Source organism: Danio rerio, chromosome 9 (assembly GCF_049306965.1).
Source record: "Danio rerio strain Tuebingen ecotype United States chromosome 9, GRCz12tu, whole genome shotgun sequence".
In the NCBI taxonomy this organism is placed as follows: Eukaryota; Metazoa; Chordata; class Actinopteri; order Cypriniformes; family Danionidae; genus Danio; species Danio rerio.
In genome coordinates, this window is record NC_133184.1 from 27,173,930 (window position 1) to 27,193,063 (window position 19,134).

The following is a 19,134-nucleotide window of genomic DNA, read 5'->3' on the forward strand; positions in this document are numbered from 1 at the left end:
CGTTGGGTAAAACATATGCTGGAATAGTTGCCAGTTCATTCCGCTGTGGTGACCTCCGAAATAGAGACTAAGCCAAAGGAAAATGAATGAATGAATATTCTTTCAGAAGATTAGCATAATTTAACTTTTGCACCTGTTCTATGTTGAACATTGAATGCCCTGAAGCTCCTAAAAGTAAATCTGTGAGTACGTCATAAGATTATATGACAGGAAATGTCATGAAAACAATACAGTTAATCACTTAAACATTATTTTTAGATCAAAACATTAGAATCGTTATTAGAAGCAGGCTTACATTTGGACAAATTATCAAGACATTTTTATGATGATTTGTTAGTTAGTTTGTTAGAGTTAGTTGAGCTCTAATGAATTGAGTGAATGTGTAGATCTGTGATTAAAACGATAAAACTATGATTAATTACAATACCATTATTATTTATTTATTTATTTATTTATTTATTTATTTATTTATTTATTTATTTATTTATTTATTTATTTATTTATTATAATTACCGTTTGTCAGGCTCCAGCACACCTGCCTGTGCTTTTCAGGACTTTGATGATTTGCTTCAGGTGTGTTTGATTAGAGCAGGGCCTGGACTCTGCAGGAAGGTAGAGTTAAACAATAAAAGCTCTTAATGGAAAAGGCCTGTGGAATGTTTGGATAATGAACTCTTGAAAAGAGGGTAATTGATGTCAGGTGTTCCAGTCAGTTCAGGTGTGGCTTCCCACCATACACTTAACTGCGTCAAATTAACCACCTGCTGCTGACTCGAAAGAAATATGGACACATGAAAAAAATATATATTTCAAAGGAGCTGAGAAGATGATAACGCTTTGAGCCTTCATCGGTCTGCTTGTTCCTCTCATTAGCAGAGTCCTCAAAAGATGATTGAACTGGTGTCTCATAATAAATGAAATAAGACCTAAATATGATCATTTGTACATTTGTACAGTGGTGTAAAGTAACAAATTACAAATACTCAAATGACTGTAACTGAGTAGTTTTTTTCTCAGAAATTGTAATTTACTAAGTAGTTTTATAAATGTGCTTTACTCTTCCTTGACTATATTTTTAGCGCAGTATCTGTACTTTAACTCTACTACTTTCCTTCAACCTGCAGTCACTACTTTATTTTTTCCTGCCTGTGAATTTGAAAAATCAGCCATAAGCTAAGCTTTAATATCAAAACTATGTGAACCTAATCAGTTCCAAGTTGGCAAAAAGTTTCCAGTCATAGTTAAGACATGATATACAACACTCATTGGACATTTTACTACATATAAGGGCTCACATTCTTCTTTCATCACAGAAGCTGATTGTTGAAACTATTTACTCAACAAAGATGCCACTGTAAAATGTTTACATGTCTGAAGTTCATTAGATTATATGGTTTTAATTACTTTAGGCAGATAAAAATCGTTTTACTGCAACTGTTTAAGCTACATAATAGATTCAGGTCCACTTTAAGTTTTAGCCAAAGAACAAAAAGTTTTTAGAGTTTATTTTTTTTTATCATATAAATAATACAAAATACAGTATATACATATATTCATGGATTAATTTCAGGTGTATTCCCCTAATCCCCCCTCCTTCCCAAAAAATAAACAACAACATAAAACCATTGTGAATAAAATTATATTTAGTTTGAAAGCAAAATATGTATGCTGTTGTTTGTAATATTAAATTGACATTGTCATAATTACCATTTTTTTTAAAATATAAATTTTAATAGTATTTTTTTAATCAGTTATGAGTTTAAAGTTTAAAGGACTTTATTTCAGTGACATTTACTCCAATTTGTTGATCATCAGATTATGTTCTTATACATTTTATACAACGATATATGATATGGTATGATATGATGTAAAGGATGGATGGATGGTAAATATCATTATAATGCAGTCATCACAGTGTTCTTCAAACATTTTAAGATGCTGATTTGGTGATTATTTATTTATATATATATATTTCTTTTTTTATTTATTTATTTAAGATTATTTTTATATAATGCTTTTTGTATTCCTGCATTAATAGAAAGATCAGCATTATTTAAAATAGAAAGTTTGGTCACGTGACAAATGTCTTTACTGTCATCAGACATATGCTTCCTTGGCAGAAAAAAGTATTACTAAAGATTAATTCAGTCCAAATAAAGGTCAGCACTATCCTCCACCCAAATTTTCAGCTTAAATGAGCAAAACCACCCACTATCTTCCGGACTTCTCCCCCAGCGTCAGTCACTTTCTGTCAATCGGTAATTCACTTATTCATGGAGATTGATTTTAACATGTTTAACAACTAACACTGTAGTGAAGACATTTTAAGCAAACCACAGTTAAATCTGCATGCAATTTTCTATTATTTTAAAGCTGTTTTTCACAATAACTAAAATTCAATTATACAATTAAAAGAACAAATTTCTAAAAAAAAAAAAAAAAAATTATAAAAATATTATCTGTCTATTTCTAAAGACACCAATTCACTCATCTGCCTTTACAACCAATACCAGTCACATAAATCTGTCGAATGTCAGCTCTTACCCCAAACCCAAGCTGTGAAAGGTGTTGAGGTAATGACAAACTTGCCTGCCCTTTACATTTAATGTCTTTTTTACTTCTCATAATTCACCCCCCTGATTTTATATCCAGCTTTCCATGTCATATATTTGTTAGGTATGAGTCAGCGTGTGGAAGGCAGAGTCCGTGAGGTATTTGGAAAAGTGTTTGGATACCACTATGAAAGCATTTATTTAATTTGGCATGAATGGAGGTGGAATTATGTCCTCTTAAGAACGGTTGCGACAAGGTACTGATGCCAGACCAGTTGTGTGTGCAAACTCAGATATGTTTTCTGTTGCTAAGAAATGTTGAAGAATAAGAGTATGTCTGAAAAAAAATATGATCTATGCTGGAAAAGTAGGATAGTATTTGGTGGCTAAATGTAAAGTTCAGAAACCATTGTATTTAGCGACACTGATGGACAGTAAGTGAACTGCAACCAGCAATGCTTGCAAAAAGCGATGAATTGCTTTACTTTGTTAAAAATGTAGTAATCTCATTGTAGCCTGGAACTGTTAAGTTGACTTAATTTTTAAGAATTATGCAAATTATTATTTTACTTAATAATTTTAAGGCAAAAGTCAACTAATTGCTTTTTGCAGTGTATATGTTTTTTATAAGTGCTGCTGGGTAGTAATTTCTTTCATTCATTTTCTTTTCATCTTAGTCCCTTTATTAATCAGGGGTCGCCACAGCGGAATTAACCGCCAACTTATCCAGCATATGTTTTTACACATGCAGCGGATGACCTTCCAGCCGCAACCCAACACTGGGAAACACACATACTCTTGCACACATGGTTATTCATTTATTACATGTAATCTAGATTATGCAATCATTTTACAAGAACTGTTTACTTGCTTTGTATATGGTTTACACGATTTCAGTTCTTCACAATGGTAATACATTTTTCGTAATATTTTTGGTTCTCCGTTATTGTTTTTTGTACCATGTTTTTTTTTTTCATGTCGAGTAAAGATGCAGGAATCCTTCAAAACTCCTACAGGGAACACATAGGGCACCTACAGGAATCCTACAGGGAACATGAATCCTGTGTGTTCCCAGTATAATTCCTGCAGGAGTCTTGCATGTACATGCAGAATATCTGGCATGTTCCTTGTAGAAATCCTACAAGAACACCACAACCCACTCAAAATGGTTGAGCAACCCACCAGTGGAGAAACATAGCTCATTCAAGATAAATATGATTTTTGAATGAGTCCAATTGGATATGAAGACTACAACTCCCATGACTCCACACTACACCACCTGACAAAAGTCGTGTCACTTATCCAAGTTTTAGGACCAAAAAATAATGACTCGACTTCTAGTTAATCATTTGGTATCAGAAGTGGCTTATATGAAAGGCAAAGGTCTCTAGATTACGCTTATTTTACCAAAATTAAATGTGATCATGCCTTGATTTTTAACTATTTAATTAGGACAGTAAGGTCTGACTTTGCTTAGACAAAAGTTTTGTTACTTAACAGAAATAATGTACAGTACAGAATATAAAGTCATGATGCAGTGGAAAAATAATTAATATTGTGTATCTCCCATGAGCTTGGAGGACTGCATCTAGTCATCTGGAATGGTAAAGAAAGCATTTTTGCAGGACTCCAAGAGTTCATCAAGATTCTTTGGATTTATCTTCAATGCCTCCTCAGTCTTATCCCAGACATGCTCAATACTGTTAATGTCTAGTGACTGGGCTGGCCAATCCTGAAGCACCTTGACCTTCTTTGCTTTCAGGAACTTCCTGGTGAAGAATTTGCCCTCTCCTGTGGTTTGTAATATAATTGGCAGCACAAGTGTCTTGATACCTCAGGCTGATGATGTTGCCATCCACTCTGCAGATCTCCTGCATACCCCCATAGTGAATGTAATCCTAAACCATGATTTTTCCTTCACAAAACTTGACTAATCTCTGTGAGAGTCTTGGGTCCATGTGGGTTCCAATAGGTCCTCTGCAGTATTTGTGATGATTGAGATGCAGTTTAACAGATGATTCATCTGAAAAACTTTTCCAAATTACCAACTATAAGTCTACTTTTGTCAGGTAGTCCTTGTTTGTTTTCAATACGCACCCTAGCGGATACTAATAATATTCTCCTTTCATTAGACTTGCTATTTTTTTCAACTGAACAATTAAATTTGAACTGTTGTAACTCAAGTGCTACTCAACATGTACAGAGTAAAATATTAGGAAAATTAATCAGTAATGCTTAAACTACACAGTGTTACTGCAAAAAGTAGTTACTACAAAGCATTACTTTTCTAACACGTTACTCCAAACAATGTTTGTTATGCTGTGACAACCCCTAATGAAGAAAAAATAAGCCAAAGGAGATTGAGAGTGTGTATAGTAGCACACATTAGTAATAAAAAAGTGATTAAAAATGCAAAACTCCTACATTTGATATATTAAATGACAATTTATGATTCTGAATGTCACAGCTTGGACTTTAAAAAAGCAGTGTGGACACAGATCACAAATCCCTTGATGCAATATTGTTTATATTTTCTAAATAAATAATGGCCACTGTGAGGCCTTCCCTTTGTGCATCATACACATGCTTCTAAAAGCTGTGTCAAATGGGCAGAAAAGTTTCATTTTGAGATGACTGTAGCGTTCAGACGGTCCTCAAACGGCTCGCCTCTTTCTCTTCTGTGGGCTAGTTTGAGAGAGGACAAGTGGGTTTTTCTTATCCCCTTCCTCCCTTGGCCTTCTTAGTCTTTTCAATGTCACACAAAAGCTGTGATAATCAAGGCTCAATTTCCCTCTCTTTCTCAATGAGTTTGGTCTGAATTTATTACGATGCCAGAGACTTACTCTTTGATGTCATTAAATCCATGAGGGAGTTCATTTTCTCTCAAAGCACTTTATCAAAGCACTTCAGATGCGTCCTCGAGCTTTTTCCAGCGCACAAGCGTTCTACCAGAGGCTGTTCAGCACAGACGCATACAGTGTGTCCTTCCTACGAGCCCTGGAAAACTGAGCTGCTGCAGCGACTATTTGGAGATCAGTCGCTTCATAACCCAGAGAAGCAAGAAGGGTCAAAGGTCACTTTTGATATTATTAAGTTCAAATGTTTATCTTTCTTCCCCCTTCCTTTTAAGCTTTTTTTTATGTAACTTGATTTGATTCCAGTGCACAGTGTGGAGTAATAAACAAAAAAAGGGCATCTATGACGAAAATGAACTGTGTGAAGGTTGTGTCTCCACAGTCATATTAGGGTGATATAAAGACAATAAGTGTATTTTTTATTATCTGATGTTAAAATAGGATTCAAAACCCTCTAATTTTAAGACCCACTGCAACGTGAGTGGTTTCCCTGCCCACCGAATTGATTGTTAACATGTCTCTGTAGTAATAATATAATCATATCCACAAGACAGGATGTGCGCAAAGCAACTGGGATTAAAAGATCTGTTTAGCTGTGATCATCAATCAATCATCAAATGTGATCAGGAATGAGTTTTACAAGTTTAAAACATTTTTAAAACAGTGCATGTTTGTAATGAATTACAGTGATTTTACAGTCTTTACTTTATCACGACAGCCATGTGTCAGTACAATTATAAAAAAGACGCTTCAATCCTGGTTTGTGGACGTTAAATCAGGTTTATTTTGAACATTAACATTACGGATATCCATACAGCAGTGGATATTAATGCATATCCTGTCACATTTGCCATGCAGTGCAAAGTTAATGTGACTTATTGTCGCATAAAAGCTTGAATTACTCCACAACAAATACATAAAATAATCATTGGGAAACTTCTTACTGTAGTATTTCTCACAAAAGTTACGCAAGATCTGCTTCCTTTATGTCTGTCCTTGTGCTGTTTATCTGATGCAGTCAGAGATTGAGGCATACTCTGACAGGCACATGGGATCGGTGGGTGGGGAGAACTAGCATTAAAGACACGGGCAACTAAAACAGCTACATTTTGTTCAGAGCAGTAAATCCAATATTCTATAGGTATAATAAATAATCTGATGGGTGTTTTGAGCTGAAACTTTACAGACACTTTCTGGAGAACGTCAAAAGACTTATCTTATATCTTAAAAAAGGGGTGCCCTTTGAAGAAATTAAATAAAACTGAAAAAATTGTCTGAATACAATTTACCAACATGCCAAAATCAAAATGAAATAACAATAAAATGTAAACTATTGTAAAATTATAATTTGAGTTTTAGTTAACTGAAGCTAAAGATAATAACAACAATAATAATAATGTAAAAGCATAACCAAAACAGACAATATTTATATATAAAAAAGATAATACATTCAAACTAAACTTACTCAACAATAATGAAATAGCAATGACATTAGTTGAAAATAGATTCTTTTTTACATTTAAAAAATATTTAAAAGGTAAATAATTTATTCATATGTGCTTATTATTATATACATTTTTTAACCTTTTTTTCATCTTGCAGTTAGAATTTGCACAAGAACAAGACTGCTAAAAAGGATTACATTTTAATTAGGTAAAAATAACCAACTAAATAAATAAATGAATGAATGAATTAATTAATTAATTAATTAATCAATAAAATGAATGAATGAATAAAATTAGTTTGGTTATTAATTTTCCTGAATGTTTTTATTGAACGTGTACATAAGATTTTCTTTATCTTCAACTCTTTAACTGCCCCACCAAGAGAAAAATACTTGCATTGCATTTCTTAACTCCTACTGTTGCTAGTTAACACAATGCATTTTTTTTCTATAACAACAACCTCTACTAAATGGTTGATATGTCGGTTTATGATGAAAGTACTGGACTTAATACAATCTGAAAATGTGAAGTGTAAAACCAATTTTTTAAAAAAATATTCAAAATAAAACATTTTTGAATAATAAATCATCTTGAAGTATGCCATAAAAAATCAGATTCTCATTTAACACGTTTTCTTGTTTGCTTTTGTACAATAAAACTAAAATCAAGTGAAGAAGTGCAACATGATTATGTTTGTTTGATTTTTTTGGAAACCAAAAATGCTGTGTGGTGTAAACCATTATTTAAAACAGTAATTCTTTAAATGACTTTAACAGTCAAAACATGGTCAACCATTTGGTAGAGTAGGCGGTTAAAGGGTTGTTCCACATTGAAAAAATATTGAAGCTTTGACATCCTAGCTTATTTAAATACAGCAGTAAATGAATCCATATTTTTTTAAAGATACAAACTTGTGTCGGTATCTGCAATATGTCATTTGCAATCATTTCACCTCTCACAGAGTAGAAAGATTAACTTATTATTATGAATATTCATTTATCTGCTTAATTTATTCAGATTTATTCTGCATCGTCCCTACGAGCAGGACACAATGAGAGGCCCGATTTAAATCTCCATCTTGTCACAATGTCATTTCATATTTGAAAAGAGCAAGAGATGGCCATTTAACTCACAAATAAAGTGGCCGCTAATTAAATCAGACAAGGACAATGACTTGTGATACTTAAACTGGGATAAAACATAAAGGCCTGTGATAAGACTGAATGGTCAATCAGCGCTACCAAATGAGGTCTCCTTAGGTTATCTCAGATAAATGACTTCACTCCGCAGACACAAACAATACAGAACTGCCAAAATCGCTCATATGTGCCATTGTCTGTGTTGAAATGCAACTTTTTTGTGCTTTTTTTTTCATGCAACGGTGCGTGACTTGAAACGGGACAGCACTTTATTTTCCAGCTAAATCTGTAAAGTTTGTGTTGCAAGGCCAAGGCACTAAGAGAGTGTTTTCTTTATGTGTGTACTTAAATTCCTACTTAAAACAAATTCGTGTCCTCCCATGTGGCATGGCTTCTGAGACCCAGCAGATGAGATGCATCTGTACTCTAAATAAGGCTCCTTGAGGGCGCGATGAATCTCGGCGTGGAGCGAAAACAGAGTGGCTTACATCCAAAGACTAACGCAAGACAGTTATGCAGTATTCCCCCTTTCTTTTTCACACACACTACACTAAATAGCGCGCCGCTAATAAAAAAGCCAGCTTAACATCAACACGCTCGCTGCAATCAAATAAGTTATTGTTCTGCAACTTGTTTTTCCAGGGAGGATTCAACAAAACAAGAACGCACCAAAAAAATGGTGGACTATAAAAGTAAAGCTATGATGAGAAGTATTGTGATTAATAAGGCCTCCACATACCCCACAGCCATCCAGTGTCGTCGCTTAGTAGTGCATGTGACTGCTGTTGTTGACACAGTTTTATTTTCTCATGAGATCTCTGTTAGGTTGGTTTAAATGCTGTAAGCCAGCTGTTGACTAATGGTGATTCAAGTACTGTAAGTTCTTGCTAATAACAGCACTGGGGAGACACTGAAATATGGTCAATTAAAGCTGCCTTTAAGCGATATCTGTCTGTCTGGACTGTGATACAAATGCAGCCATGAAAACCAAATCATTTCACAACATTTGTAGGAACAGATTAAACTATTTAAGTAGACTAACTTTATTAAAGTAAAAACTTTATTTTTCATTATTAGTTTTTTATTGTTTGGGTAAAAATTTTCTTGAATATTATTATTATTATTTTCTTCATTATCGCTGTACAATATAGACAGAAAGTTGTAGCAACAGGGAGGGTGGAATTGATAAAGGTCTCAAAACGTCACACACTAAGAAATCAGCACCTAAAAGTTGTTTGCGTGAACAGTATTTCCAGCCTGATCTCATGAGAAAACGTAAGTATTTTATGTTTTGGCAGTTTAGTGGCTAATTCGTACGAATTCGTTTGAGTTCAGTCGTAAGAAAATGTACGATTTTAAAAAGGAGGCGTGGCACCTAACCCCACCCCTAAACCCAACCGTCATTGGGGGATACGCAAGTCGTACTAAAATGTACGAATTAGATTGTGCGAATTTGTACGCATTAGCCACTAAATGAAAAAGTTACAAATTGCCGTGAGATTGTGTTGGTATTTCATGTGTAAGCATAGTTATCAGCAGATATTTATTCTTTTTTTTAATCCCAGCAATTAATTTTTTTTTCCAACTCATCCTCAGTAGTGTACCGCACTACAATAGCAATCCTACAAAACCTTACAAATATATAAATCTTAAATTAACAGAAAATTAAGCATTAACACATCTCTCACAATTTTATTCTTGTGCAGAATCCACTACATCTCACTTGGTTTAATGATTTAAGTTCAGCTTAATACAATCATATTTTGAGTTTACAGAACTTTCTATTGTGCTATTTTCACTTGATTCAACTTAAAACTCTGGTTTTTAATGATCTATAATAAACTTGACATGCTTTTGATTTTGAAAATGTATTTTAAGTATTTAAGTGGATTTTAAAAAGTAAATAAATGAATGAATGAACTTTAAAAGTTTTTGAGGGTGGGGGTGTTGGTGGCATGTTTTGAGACTCTTAATAGTATTCTCTATTTTGTGATTCATGTTTTTATTTTATATTTTTAATGTTCCCTGTTAATTTATGCATTTGCATTGCATTCTGAGACCTTGATCTTTCCTCCAGCAACTTTTAACCTTGTTAAGTCACTTATGTTAACATTTTTATTAGTTTAAAGTGATACTTTGTCTGAGTCGGTGTTATATACTGTATTACGGTACAAAACAATGTAATAAACTGCCAGTATCTGTTATACAGACTTATTTCTCTATATATTATTTCTTACACATTATATTTATTGAATTATTTTAATTGCTGGCAGCTAGCTCTCTGCAACTCTCACATGGTCGCCCAATAAAGCTAAGCAGGGCTGTGCCCGGTTAGTGCATTGGATGGGAGACCACATGGGAAAGTTAGGTCGTTAGCTAGGTCGTTGCTGGAAGTGGTGTAAGTGAGACCAACGGGGGCGCTCAATCGGTGGTCTGTGTGGGTCCTAACGCCCCAGTACAATAATGGGGGCTCTATACTGCTCAGTGATCATGTGAAACCGAGGACCAAGTGGGCCTCAGCGAGCTTTGTGGGGGGTTGCATCATATTTGTACATTTATTTAGCAGTGGACAATTAGGCGAACAATCATGTTGCCTTAGTTCATTTTATCTTCTGGCTGACCAAAAAATGGACAAATTTGTAATTCGTCCTCCACAAATAGATAGAGTCTCACTGATTCACCTTCAGCAGCTAATACTAATGACCCATTTATACTGTACGTAGCTGAGGAAGCTCTAAACATTTCGGGTCGCAGCACTAGCAATACTGGAAACACAAAAAGCAGAAAATACCAAGATAGTTACCTGAACTATGGTTTTTTCCATTTTTTCGAAGCAAGGTGTCCCTGACCCAGCCACAGTGTATGATATGAGCCAAAGTTCTTGCTAACGTATGCATGAGGTCGTCCATAATAATCAGACATTTGTAGACAACTCATCTCCAATACCGCAACAAGCCCAGAGCATTTTTTGAGCGCAAAGCAAAAGAATTGACACCCACCCAAAATGAGATGAGGGACATCACAGCCATGTCACAGGTAAATATAGGGCAAATTTAAAGGCCAAAGGCGTACGTTTTACATTTATAAATGGCCTACTGATGTTTTGCTTATATATTTGACATTAGGCTATTATTTGTGCATAATCATATCTAGATATAGTAAAAAAAAAACATACCGTTTGTTTGAAAACAACATTTTTTTTTGTCATTCTAACTGCAAACTTATATGGGCGATTATATCATTAAATGTTAAGGGGGGCCTTACAATATTTTAGGGGAAAAACAGTGGTCTAAGCCCCCCCCAAAAAAAGATTGGGAACCACTGCTATTATGCATTTCACAACTGTAAATGAAAAGAAAAAAATTGTGAATCACAAAATACGGAAATTTTAAAGAACAGATTTTTTTTACAGTGTATGTTATATTCAGTTTTAAACACTGATAATGTAAACATAGTCACTGATGTAGAAGAACTGATTATCTGTAAACATCAAATTAACAGTTAATCCTGTGACAGACAATATAAGCCGTTTTATAAGTGGATGTTAACTTATTCTACTTTAACAGTAAGAGTCAGTAAACATGTATAGCAAACAGGATGTCTGAAAGGGACCATCAAAACAAAGTATAACTCTCTGGCATACTTCCTTTCACTTTTTGTACAGCTCAATGGGGTTTCACAACAGCCTATAATAGCCCATATTTTGCCACATTAAAATGACATTGTTATGGTGCTCAAAAATCTGCCAAAATCACCATGATGTCCCTAAAGATTTGATTTGAGCCACTTCTTCATCCTTTCTCTACTGGAAACCCTGTGATCAGAGGAAACCAAGGCACATTGATCCATACTGAAACAAAAATGTTTATTGTGAGGCTCTGTATTGAAAATAGGGTTTACATGGTGGAGCGTTGTCTATAAAAGTCATAAAAACAAAGGAGGGATGTGGCTCCCAGAGTGCTTGGACATTAGCGCAGGAAATGGAACAAGGTCAGAAAATTAAAAGTGCAATTTTCCGGTTCTCATTTTCTTAATTCATTGCAGCTTAAGCTGTTCTCTACTAAGGCTGGTCGGAAGGAAGGAAGGGGTTTTGGCTTCGACCAGTGGTCTCTTAGCAATAGCACAAATCCGTTCAAACCAACGTGCTGCTGTCCTTGTGGCATCCTCTCTCTTTTTATGAAGAATGGAGGCTTCAACTTGTAGATGAACACACAATGAGCTGTGTTAGTTTAGAGCTGCTGCTGCTGCTGAGAAACTGACAATAAACAGCAAGCCTGTAGTTACAATGAAATTCAAAGGATGACTGTGACATTGAGGTTCTTATTTACTTATATTTACAAGTTTTTTTTTTTTTACTTTCTCAGTGACAGCTGATTATGGATTGTGAATTAATATGAAAATAAAAAAAATAATAAAAAAAAGTTACACAGTACAAAAATTTGAGTTATTCAGTCACACCTAAATAAATATTTGCAGGTGCAAAGGATTATAGAATCAACATAATATTTTAAATAATTTTTATAATTTGTGGCATTTTTAAAACAAATGTTAAGATAAACGAGCCATTGTAGCCATTCGTCAACATACTTAAAACTTTTGTAACATTATGTAACAACCCATATCATTTAAAAGATGCAATAAAATGGAATAAAATCATGTTAAAGCTTCATTACATGGCCTAATTCTCACATTTTATAGTTGTTTATAAGGTTGCTTATTGTTTATTATTTTTTTTTTAGCAAGAACTAATATCTCATTCTACATGGTAATATTTTCCATCCCCTATTACTATCCCATATGTAAGCTTAACTTTTACAATATCCTAATAACTTTAAAGTATATATTTTGGGCAAAAGTTGTTCTATAGTGAATATGTTAAAGTATTACCAAATTAATTTGATGGAAAAACAGAGAGTGTGTGAGAGAGAAGGGGGCAGTATTACATAAAATAGCTTCTTTAATACGGGGAAAAACTAAACAAATAGAGCTACTGTATTATTTCTACGAAAAGTGTACTTCTGTGAAACATTCCTGTGTTTAGCCCCAAACCATTACTTAAGTTGCATAATTTCCCAATAATTTCACATCAAATGATTTTTACATTGAGGTCAATTTTATACGCCTTTCTCACATATTTGGAAATGTAAAGTGATTATTATTTATTTTTTTATCTCCAGCTAAGCGTTAAAACCTTTTTTAAGGCCACCGTGGTGTCATATTACCTTGGTCTGCACCACAAACAGGCTTTCCAGTAGTTATTACTCTAATTTTGTTCACTGTTTTTGAAATCTTATCTTACATTGTACAATGGCAACTACCTCTTGATTGTGTAACCCTGGAAAATCAGAATATGCCGTAAATGATTCACTTATTTAAGTATAGCTTTCATAATCATATTAGTTCCAGCATTTGATATAAAAACAGACCTGAATGGTGGGAATATTTTCCAAAATAATCTCCTGCCTGGATGATCACCTAATAGACCATACATGCTTTTCAAATATTTACATAAAAAATTGTTCAACCCAGTTGTATAATGTACATAATTGGTTTACATGAGAGATACTTTAGAAAAACAGATGACTTTGTTTATACATTATACAGTGAACTCATTTTCTTGTTCAATAACGCAGTCTGAGAAGATTCACGCTTTATGACATTGCACATTATACTGCTGGAGGCAGCCATCATAAGATGGGTACACTGTGGTCATAAAGGCAAGGACATGGTCAGCAACAATACTCAGGTAGGCTGTGGCATTGACACAATGCTCAGTTGGTATTAATGGGCCCAAAGTGTGCCAAGAAAATATTCCCCACACCATTACACCACCAGCCTGAATCGTTGATACAAGGCAGGATAGATCCATGCTTTTATGCTGTTGATGCCAAATTGTAACCCTACCAAACAAATGTCACAGCGGAAATCAAGACTCATCAGACTAAGCAACATTTTTCCAATCTTCTATTGTCCAATTTTGCTGAGCTTGTGCAAATTGTAGCCTCAATTTCCTGTTCTTAGCTGATAGAGGTGGGACCTGGTGTGGTCTTCTGCTGCTGTAGCCCATCTGCCTTAATGTTGGATGTATTGTGCATTCAGAGATGCTCTTCTGCATACCTCAGTTGTGACAAGTGCTTATTTGAGTATTTTGATTTGCCTTTCTATCAGCTGGAACCAGTTCAGCCATTCTCCTCTGACCTCTGGCATCAACAAGGCATTTGCGCCCAGAGAACTGCCGCTTATTGGATATTTTCTCTTTTTCAGATTATTCTCTGTAAACCCTAGAGATGGTTGTGCATGAAAATCCCAGTAGATTAGCAGTTTCTGAAATACTCAGACCAGCCTGCCTGGCACCAACAACCATGCTACGTTCAAATCACTTAAATCACCTTTCTTCCTCATTCTGATGCTTGGTTTGAACTGCAGCAGATCGTCTTAAACATGTCTACATGCCTAAATGCATTTAGTTGCTGCCACGTGATTGGCTGATTAGAAATTTGCGTTAACCAGTAGTTAGACAGGTGTACCTAATAAAATGGCCATTAAGTGTAAGTAAGCCATTGAATCATTCAACCATCAAACCATCTTTCACATCCTTCAGACTGAGTCATTCAGTAACCAAACATCTCTACTGTGTGTGTTTTGTTCAGCTGTTACTTTATTTAGATTGGTTATATTCTCCTTGGTGTTGCAACCAAAGTAGCTGCTACTGTCATTGTCTACATTGCTGTCTTACCCATAAGCTGGTTTACAGTTTATTGAACTGTTCTACAAAAGCAAGGCTGTTGTACTTAAGCCTCTCGTTTCATCTGTCTGGTCCTTGTATATGTGTAGTTTCCTCCTGTACAGTCAACTAAATTAAGAATGGGCTCTTATCAGCAGCTATCAAGATTTCCACTCTGTAAAGACCCCCCAACTTCACTAACATGTTACACATGGCACATGTGTTTGCTATTACAGCCATTTTCCTAAGCCACACACTTCTGTGCTCTTGCAAATGAGAGGTTCACAGCCTTGCATCGCCACCACTTATTCCTCCGAAGACTCCCAAAGCTGGATGGGACACGGCGCTCCAGCCTGCGAATCCTGATTATATTTCCTCCCCATCTGATATACATTGGAGGTAATGAATCTCGCGTAGATCAAGCAGTGATATATTCCCGTAGAAATCAGCAACGGAGCATTGAGGTCGATTGTGTCATCTTTGATTGCCTGTTAATGATAGCCTGGCACTTTTGCAGGTCTCCAAGTTTTTTATTCTATAAAATATGTATGTACTGCAGCAATTTGCAACATCTATTAAACAGAACATTTTATTTTATTCAGGTGCAAGAAATAAAATACGCAGAACATCAAAATATCCCGGTCCAAGACAAAATGTAATGCCACAATGGTTGAAACTTTCCAGTTGCTTACAGCTTGGAGATGAGATGGGCCCTCTTGGCACCCTCCTTCTGGCAGTGTCTTTGCACACAAGTATCCGAGCTATCCTGTGCCAGCTCTTAAACACAATCCTCCAATGCTACTCGGGGTTTGGCACGGGCCTGGAATTGGGGACCAGAGCTAAATAACTCCAGACTCTCTAAGCATTTGAAGGGCAACATTTCTGATGTACGGTGCGAGAATCGGGGGCCTGTGTTTTCCAACCAGACTGATAAGGCTATTAAAGGCGTTGTTTCTGTCGTGAAACAGAACGTGGCCAGCTAGCGGGAGAAAAAGCAGTCCTTTTGTTTTTGAGAGGACAGAAGGATTTCTTGAGGCCTTTGGTTCTTTTGTAATCACATCCAGACTCTGCTTGATTATGATATGTGAGCTATCGCATCACTCAAATCCCTAAAGTGGCTTATGGTCTTATAGGTGACATTTGAGGTTGTGTTGGCCTGTGCGCTGTCAATACACTGCCTGTGCACCAACTGTTATTTAATATGGGGATATGTTACATTCATAATATAGAAGGTTCAGCATAGAAATTGGTTCCAAACAACAATAAAGTTCTAATATATATATATATATATATATATATATATATATATATATATATATATATAGCTAATTAACTGGGGAAAAGGGAGGCGGAGGGACTATTTAATGCACCTTACAGTTTCATTTGTGCAAAATCCATAATTCTCTATTAAAATACTCTGAGACTTCTTTCCTAAACAAAACAATCCCGTAGGCCTACACTAAGCCTACTGACATAACAGTTTCAGTCTTTATTTAGAGACAAGCATGAGTTTATGGATGTTGTTTTTTAAGAGTTTCAATACAGTGGCAGAAATCCCCCTTTAGAACAGGCGTTCGATTCAACAGTCCCTGCACATGTGATCTGGCCCCTGCCACACAATTCTGCCCCTAAGGCTATGTAAATAGCAGTCATTCAGTCATGTTCAATATGACAGACAACACAACGATGTACTAGGGTGAAAAGTCGTGACTCTCTCAACCCTGTCCCAGCAAGACACCGTGTTTGTCACATGACCTCAGAAGGTTCACTTAAGTTTAAGTGGCTTGCAGTGTCATCATATTAATCATCCAAACAGGATGCATTTACATGTTTTTTCTTCCTATCAGTAATAGTGGATGAAAGCATGTATTGTATTTGACTTACTCTTAAAATATAATGCTTGTAAATCTAACTTAAGTGAGAGTTTAACTGAGTTATTACATTATGCCCTAGAATTATGTTGGGATAAATGCTCATTGTTAAAAGAAACCTGCAGCACTTGCTGGTGTCAGTTTGAATTAATTGTATAATAAAGTAATTTGTTTAAATTGAATGGTTTTAATCAGCATGTATTTAAAATAAAATACATTATATGCAGCCCCATGGTGGCTCAGTGGTTATCACTGTTGCCTTACAGCAAGAAGGTCGCTATTTTGAGTCCCGGCGGGGTCAGTTGGCATTTCTGTGTTTTCTGCGTTTGAGTTTGTAGGTTCTCCCTGTGTTGGCGTGGGTTTCCTCTGCATGCTCCGCTTTCCTCCATAGTCCAAAGACATGCGCTTTGGGTGAATTGGGTAAACAAAATTGGGCATAGTATTTGAGAGAGTGTGTGTGTAAATGTGAGAGTGCATTAATGCATTGGCTATTTAAATGCTGATGGGTCAATAGTCTTCTCCAATTTGTATGCAGGCAGGTATAATCTGCAAAGCTGTGCATTTATCCATGATTAGTCATAAAATTTAAAAGTATATTTTTAGGCTTTAGCAACATAATAAATACAGATACACAGAACATTTTATATAAATTATTACATCATTTTAGTGTTTGTATTATTTGTTAACTTATTTACAGTTTTGGTTGAAAAAAAAGGATTGAAGGTTTTTTGGCCTTTAAAAAGAAAAAAAAAGTATTGTTGAAACTATACTTTGAAAATGTTACCTCACAATTATTCAAAACTTTTAAATTTACGATCTTATACATTTTTTTTGCATTTCTTTAAGGGGTCATGGTAGGGTCATGTGTTTAGTATAATTCTAAATGGATAAGCCGAGTTCAATGGCTTTTATTACACTCGTGACCTCATCAATTACTAGACCATTGTTTGTCTTTTGCTGCGGTCATATGTAGTATATTTAAGCAAAATTAACTTTATTTTTAATGACATATGACATTAGCGAGCCTTCCTCGTGTTGTGTTGGGTCATTTACCTTTAATCTTCAGACCACGCCCTTTACACCAGAAAGAATTCCTGCGCGCATGTGCGTGCGTCGAAGCCAATGACTGTAAAAAATATGGACGACGCGACAGCCCCTTTTGCCATTGAACGCCTTGAGGGCAAAACGCCTGCTTGACGGGCACAAACTGTCGCAAAAGACTGCTGAAATTGGAGCCAGACATGCGCAGAAGGACTGTCTGATGGAGCCAGAGGAGGAGCCGCGATAATGAGCGGAGTCGAGCTTCCAACCAAACGCTTTATGTAAAATCAACCACGCCCCCCAAACTTCTCACTGTGTCTGCCGGTGTCTGCACTATAACAAACGCTCACTGATGTAAATAGAAGCACTTACATTAAAAAAACACAATAATATACGGTTTAAAAACGGTGTGATGTAAGCTGTTAAACTTTAATAAAAGCAATACATGGTGGACTGCAGAAATAAACGATCTTTTATACACTCTAGCCTGAATATGAGCACAAATAATATATTATCTTATTGTTATATTTGTTGTTGGTATTTGTTATCTTCATAGGGGTAGAAATAACACTTGTAAAATATGAACAATAACATATAAACAACACATACATTTTTAGAAAGGTTTTTATTTTTAATTAGCCATCAACAGAACCCAAAATATAGCCTACACACCATAACGATTTACCATGCGGGAACAATCGTGCGTTTAGAAGATAAATACAGCAAGATTACTAAATATCAACAGGATATTTACACATCCCAACCCTGCAATTTGTCAATTTGTGCAAAAAAACTTTGCACTATTAATACAACGTCTATCTGCTGTAACATCACTAGTATATTGTTTATTCATTTTCGCTTGAATTGTTTATTTATTTAATTTTTTTGCCTCCGTTTTCATTTGGTTTATTCGATGCCTTCATTATATCTGGCAACGAGGAATTTACATTCTTTTTAATGTTAGCTGGAGTGTTCAAATAAAACGCCAACAGTAAATGATGTAAATAAATAATATCTAACATTTACAGCTCTATTAGGTTATATAAGATTCGATTTCAAGAACCTTATAATGATTTATAACAGCAAATTCAGTAGATCACTTAATAACATGCCAAAACTTAAAATGCAGAGACGTCCTGTAAAGCAAGTTCAAATAACCTTACAGGAGATCAACGTGGAGATTATTATTTAAACACAAAGAGAATTACTGCTAACGATCTCCTGTATACCCAGTACTTAAATGGGTTTATTTTATTGTGCAGTTTTATTGTCATTTTCGTATTTATTATTATTATTATTTAATACTTGTGCAATCGATACAGGTTTATTGTTATTTATTTTGTCCTTTATTTAAATAATTGCTATGCTGTTTGCATCTTTATTCAAAGGTTAAACTCAGTGATACACTTTGCGTTCACATAGTAGCATGCGTTTGTTGTTATATCAACAAAAATGGGTGTAATAACGTTAACAAATGTGAGGGTTTTATATAATGAAGATTCAATCG